The sequence below is a fragment of the Bos mutus genome, chromosome 14 (assembly GCF_027580195.1).
Source record: "Bos mutus isolate GX-2022 chromosome 14, NWIPB_WYAK_1.1, whole genome shotgun sequence".
In the NCBI taxonomy this organism is placed as follows: Eukaryota; Metazoa; Chordata; class Mammalia; order Artiodactyla; family Bovidae; genus Bos; species Bos mutus.
The window spans coordinates 52,133,111-52,139,295 of record NC_091630.1 but is presented as its reverse complement, the minus strand read 5'-3'; positions in this window follow the sequence as shown (position 1 = coordinate 52,139,295).

The following is a 6,185-nucleotide window of genomic DNA, read 5'->3' as shown; positions in this document are numbered from 1 at the left end:
TAAGATATAGCTAAGAAATTTTTCTATAACTCATAATTTGACTTGCTGACTTCTTCACTATTGAGCTGGCTTAATTTTGGAGTAATACATCCCTGTGATACTGAATAGGCATAACGAGTATTTTTTATTCCTGTAGATAATTGTGTTCATTTAAGTTAAAGAAGGGTTCTGAGTCAGAACTCAAAATTCAAGAATTATACCTTTCTCTCTTCCTCTGCCCCCCATACCACCCCCAATCACCACACAAGACTTGGACTTCTTCTTAACTTGAAAGAATAAAAATATAATGGAAAATCAGGGTACCTCTATTTATAAACTTCATGTATCATATGAATTTTTTTTTAAAAAAGAAAATCAGATTTACTAAACCGTTAAATTAATTCCTCATAGCTCAGGTGGTAAAGAAACTGCCTGCAATACAGGAAACCCAGGTTCAATTCCTGGGTTGGGAAGATCCCCTAGAGAAGGAAATGGCCACTCACTCCAGTATTCTTGCCTGGAGAGCCTCATGGACAGAGGAGCCTGGCAGGCTACATTCCATGGGGTCACAAGAGTCGGACACGGTTTAGCGACTAAACCACCACCATTGATTTTATAGAGCACATTTATATGTTAGTTTTAGATGCACTTTTGGAAAATTGTTATGCATGCACATCTCACAAATATATTACACTGCAGAGCCCTGGTACAATTATTAAGAACTACAAACCAGAAAATCTTAACTGAATAAGACTGCATGGAGGCAACTATTAAAACACAGGTGAATCTGAAACCTAAAAAGTAGGTGGAGAATCAATCTGCTTTCATCCTTTCTCTTGAATAGTTCATCTGCCAAAAAAGAGGGAGGTAAAAGTTTATAAGAAAACTTTCAAATCTTCAGTTGAAACTGAAACCACCCCTTAGCACACAGGCATAGAATCTTTGTTTTATACAAAACTGTATTGAAAATAATCCAGAATATCCATTACATTTGTGTACTTGATAGTTACAAGTTATAATGTACATTATAGACCCCTGAATCTACAATATGCACATAAACTGGCAATATTTACTTTAATAATGAGATTGCTTCTGTAGAGCAAATGACACAATAAATGTTCAACTATTTTGAATGGGGGCTATTTCTATTTTATAGTCTTCATATGTCTTCATTGTTTTGAAAATGTAGACAACTGAAATTAAACAGTCAATACCATTCCTCTGCAGTAAGTACTAATAGATGTTACACATGAACCCACTTATAAAAACACACTATGCTTTCCTTAGAAACAGGTAAAGAAAAATAACAGCCATAGCTTGCTAAAAAGTCATGTAAAATAGCTGCCTTTATATTGATGACATTTTTGCTTCTAGAGTTGTGAATTAATATTTTTAATTTGCAGAATTTATAAATATACAGGAAGTGTGTGACACCCATTAACCAAGACTCACAAACCAACATAATAGAAGTTTATATAATTATAGAAGCTCTGATTTATAACATGTGCCAAATAACAATTCAAGCTTATTACAACTATCAAAAGCTTTTTTCATCCTAAAACATTTATGCTTTTGAATAGGTGCTAGCTCTAAAATGTTTATGTCCATTTTAAATATTCAACTGATTAATTATAAACCTTCTCCCCAGCAGAACCTTGAGAAAATTTTGAATTATATTCTTACCCTTTTAATATCTTTTTACTTGGATCATGCCCTAGATTCTAGCTATCTGGAGAATCCAAACATTTGAGGGTATATGTGTTGTCGAAATACTTCAAAAGAGGTAATGTTATTGGGGGCTCAAATAAAAAAGAATTTTAAGGTTAAAAAACTTGAAGTCTATAAAGAATATTAAAAAAACATTAAAAATAAGCCCAAGGGCAAAATGAGTACACTAAAACCATACAAAACTAATTAATAAAACTGCAAAGATACTCAACAATCAAGTTTTGTATTGGGCTGGCCAAAAAGTTCATTCAGGCTTTTCCATTGCATCTTCCGGAGAAACCCAAACAAAGTTTTTGGCCAAGCCTATATATAAGCTTTTGCTCAGAACTTCAATTTAAGCAGTTTCTAAACCAGTTGGTTGGAGGAAAGGGGTTTTCCTGAACTGAGAAATAAGTAACAGTTCTCACAAGACCTTTAGATCTTGAAAGTACAAGAATTAAGTCATGGTCTTCAATCTTGGCTGTATATTATTAGCATCAGCCTAAAGTTGTTAAAAAACACCCACGCCCTTACCCCATCCCCAGAGACTGGTTCAAGTGTCTCAGGTGGGGACAGACAGGGTTGAGACTCACTAAACTGGATGCAAGGATCAAATGAAAGGATCAGAGAAAGCAGATGGTAATCTGGGAGTCTGATGATCTTCCATGGAAATAAACTCATCCATGCTAACATAAGAAACATGAGTGACTAGAAGATTGAGACTGAGCACAGTCTCATTCTGGTTAATTTTTTACTATTGTATTTTTTATTGGTATATGTGTGTGTGCGTGCGCTCAGTTGTGTCTGACTCTTTGCAACCCCGTGGACTGTAGTCTGCCAGGCTCTTCTGTCCATGGGATAACTGGCGTGTAACTGCCTTCATTCTGGTTAATCTTAAATATCTTAAATATCCTTAAGATAAAACTAATTCAACTTGCCACCTTAGTCCACTAGGAATTTAAGCATAGGAATGTAAGAAATTTCCTAACAGGCCAACCTAGCAAGTCTCTGTTCAGCCTTAGAGACTTTAGTTCATCTATCAGAGGCCAGTCCTTCCACTCCACTCTGGATTACTACTCACTTCTCATTCTACATTAAATGTCTCTTTTCTATATCTTCTCTCTCAAATCCATCCCACTAACATTTAAACATCTCAGTTTCTCCTATCCTAAAACACATATCCCTAGATCCTTCATCAACATCTTCACCCACAACCCTATTCTTCCAGCATCTCCTTGCTCAGTGTCCGACAAGCCCATCAGTGCAGCTACTAAGGGTGCTGGAAGTCTCCCCTCAAAAGGAATCACCAAGTCCTTCTGTGATAATGCATTAAAGAACCTCTCTGTGTCACCTCTCTCCATGCCCACTGCTACTTACCCGAGTGCAAGCCACCATCTTCCCTCACTGCAACTGTAATAATACCCTTAAAATCTGGTCTCCTTGGAGCCATTCTTCTCCCAGGCCCATTCTCCACATTGTGGCCTAGGTAACCTCACCTTAGGCAAATTATCAAACTTGTGCTTCAGTTCTTTTCACATGTAAAGTCCACTTTTAACAGACCTCATAGAATTGTTAAGATTGAATGAATACCAAACAAAAGCAATTATTAATACCAACGGTGAAGCTTAATAAATGGTAGCTATCTTAAATTTGTGTGTTTAGTCAGTCATGACTCTTTGCGACCCCATGGACTGTAACCCACCAGGCTCCTCTGTCCATGGGATTTCCCAGGCAAGAAGACTGGAGTAGGTTGCAATTTCCGGCTCCAGGGGATCTTCCCGACCCAAGTATCAAACCCGAGACTCTTGTGTCTCCTGCATTGGCAGGTGGATTCTTTACCACTGTACCATGTGGGAAGCCATTTTTAGTTTATTAATGTACAAATACTTAAAAGCAACTAAACTACTTGCATTATGAGAGGAAAGGATACTCAGAAACTAAATCAAAGGGCCTGCAAAGTCTTGTTTTATCTGGCCTCCACCAATAACATTTCGGTCTCAATTTAAGATTCAACATCTCCACTGAGTTTCACCAACCAGAAACACTACACATAAAGAGGAAAGTATCTTTTTGTCCCCCCTAATATTAAGGTTATATTTCTAACATAACTTATGGAGGTGACAAACCATCTGTTTTGCTCTGACAACACTAAGGAATGGTATGTATGCTTAGTCACTCAGTCGTGTCCAACTCTTTGCAACCCCCTGGACTGTAGCCTGCCAGGCTCCTCTGTCCATAGGGATTCTCCAGGCAAGAATACTGGAGTGGGTTGCCATGCCCTCCTCCAGGGGATCTTGCCCAATCCAGGGATCAAAGCCAGGTCTCCTGCATTTCAAGCAGACTCTTTACTGAGTGAGGGAACAGTATACTGAAGGGAAAAAGCTGGTCTATCTCTTCCTGTATCATAACTTGGTGATCAGGATCTTATTTCGTGAATTAAGGTGAAAACACTAATTTCAAGTACACTTGCTACTTACTACCCAATCACAGAGCAAGAAAAAATTCTGTGTGTGTGTGTGTGTGTGTGTGTGTGTGTACATGCGCGTGCTTAGTTGCCCAGTCATGTCTGACTCTCTGCAACCCCATGGACTGTAGCCCTCCAGGCTCCTCTGCCAGTGGGGATTTTCCAGGCAAGAATATTGATTGGAGTGGGTTGCCATGCCCTCCTCCAAGGGATCTTCCCAACCCATGGATCAAACCCAGGTCTCCCACATTGCAGGCAGATTATTTACCATCTGAGCCACCAGGGAAGACCCCTTCTAAGTACGTCTTGCTTTAATTCCATGTGTTAAGAGAATCTAATTTGAAAAATAAACAAACCAACCTATGACTAGAGGAACTTGATACGTTAAAAAATAGGAAACTTTGTTTTACAAAGCTTTATTTTTACATACAAATTTCCTTAAAGCAGTACACTTTTCCTCTGAGTTTCTGTACTGCTGCTGCTTCTGTAGTGAGAGGTAATAATTCTTTTTCCCATAAAATGTATCTCCTAAAAATGAATCCTGCCTTCTAGATCAACTCTTTCAGTCTGCCGTAGGGGTTTCACTCTATTTTTTATTCATTGGTGATGTTAGGATGACTGAGTTTCCATGTATCACCTCTTCTTCCATCTTCTTTCATTTCCTACTGTCATTTTAAATTCATTATATGCCACTTTCTTACCTACCAGTCTTCTATTGTCTTTATCTTAAGCTAAAATTTTCCTTTTTCCACCAATTACAAGATTCCTTTTTCTACTGAAAGTATAACTGGAATATTAGTTTGCAGACTACACATTGAGAATTATTTTTAATGTGCCCTAATAAACTATCGTCCCACCCGGAATATTGAAACATGAGAAAATGGGTACTTATACCACTTACATTTTCACATTGGAAGTCCTTGTCAGAAGAGAATCAATTAGAAAAGAACCTCAGGAAACAGGCTGGCACAGAAGCCAGTGGTAATGAGGAGGCACAGAGCTAAGCGTCAGTGTGGGCTTGGTTTAAGAAGGCGGCAGAGCAAGAGGAAGCATGAGCTTTGACAGTGATCTGTGCTAAGAGACACTCAAGTCACTGGGCTCGAGGCTGGAGGAGGGTATGGATTGGAACAGCGGGAGAAGAGAGGGCTCAGCAGGGGCCCCAATATACAGACTGCCCATGAGAGGCGGAGCCCGGGAGCCAGGCCACCCGGTCTAGTCCCGGCTTCACTGATTACAAGTTCTGTGACCCGGGACTAATGAGTTATTAGTTTACAACTAAAACTAAGACTCAGTTTCTGTCTCATTTTCACCCATCTATAACATGGAGACATAACTACCTGCCTCATACATGTTAAGGATTAAATGAGCAAATATCTGTAAAGCACTGAGTGCAGTGTCTGGCACAGGACTAGTTTCTGTGAAACTGACTGCATGCCTACCGTGAGCTCAGTTCTAAGAGGGATAAAAATTCTCAGACTGTACATTAGATAGAGACAGCAAAGGAGAGGGGAGTCTCAGGTGATGATAAAGGGAGACTGAGAAGGTATCCACACAAAGGGACATGGAGACAAGAGGTGAGTTCTTCAAGGGACAACATTTAGACAAAAACAGCTGAGGATTTAGCCTCAAAAAAAAAAAAAAAAAAAGTCACATGAAGTGTGATCAGAAAGGTATAGTGTTGAGAGGAGAATCAAAAGGAAGGGAATATATGTATACTTATAGCTGATTCACTTTGTTGAAACACAACATTGAAAAGCAATTATCCTCCAATTTTTAAAAAGCTAGAAATGTTTAAAAAATTTTTTAAATGTATGATGTTTCACTTGAGAATCAAGGACAAGAAAAGAATCATGTTAACCTGGTGCCTCAGCAATAAAGAATCTGCCTGCAATGCAGGAGACACAGGTTCAATCCCTGGGTTGGGAAGATCCGCTAGGGAAGGAAATAGCTACCCACTCCAGATTTTTTGTCTGGGAAATCCCACAGACAGAGGAGCCTGGTGGGCTATAGTCCATGGGGTAGCAAAGAGTTGGAC